Here is a 569-nt window from a genome sequence, read left to right on the forward strand (position 1 = left end):
GCGTTCTCGTCGGGATCGACGATCCATGGAAGAGTGGCCATAAACGGTCCGTGCGATCGCAAAGTTTCGAGACCAATTTAATACTCGGGTCGGTAGTCTCGCTCCGAATGCCACGCCTCTCGGTCTGGTCGCCCTTCGTTTCCAGTTGGGACGAAGTTGCAGTGGAGAACGACCGACGAGGAGGAGAAGGAGGAGGAGGAGCAGGAGAAGGAGGACTGGTGGACCTCGAGGAAGAGACGAAGGAACCGGAGCGTCGTCCATCCGTCCGTCCGTCCATCCGTCCGTCCGTCCATCCGTCCGTTCGTCCGTCCGTCCGTGCGTCGTGGAACGATCTCTTTACCACGGCTTTATGGGTAAAAGCGCGTCGAGCCAGTTTCAAATTTTCCCGTCGAGTCCTCTAATTCCGATCCGCGCGTGTTTCCCTACGACACGCGACGCGTTCGCGCTATTTGTCCCCTCGATTTCAACGTTACTCCATTTCCCGCGATAGCAAATTTCGTTTATCGAGTTTACACGAGTTTCCATTCTATCGAATCTACGAATGCTCGTGACAACGTTTTTTTTTTTTT

The 569-nt window shown here is 54.1% G+C and overlaps 1 protein-coding gene across 1 annotated transcript in view; it reads left to right on the forward strand.

The window, feature by feature from the left end:
* Window positions 1-569, forward strand: part of LOC116185188 (tyrosine-protein phosphatase Lar-like) — a 13,046-nt gene that overhangs the window by 3,756 nt on the left and 8,721 nt on the right. The gene's annotated exons all lie outside the window — the stretch shown is intronic.

Source organism: Apis dorsata, unplaced genomic scaffold (genome assembly GCF_000469605.1).
Source record: "Apis dorsata unplaced genomic scaffold, Apis dorsata 1.3 scaffold_118, whole genome shotgun sequence".
In the NCBI taxonomy this organism is placed as follows: Eukaryota; Metazoa; Arthropoda; class Insecta; order Hymenoptera; family Apidae; genus Apis; species Apis dorsata.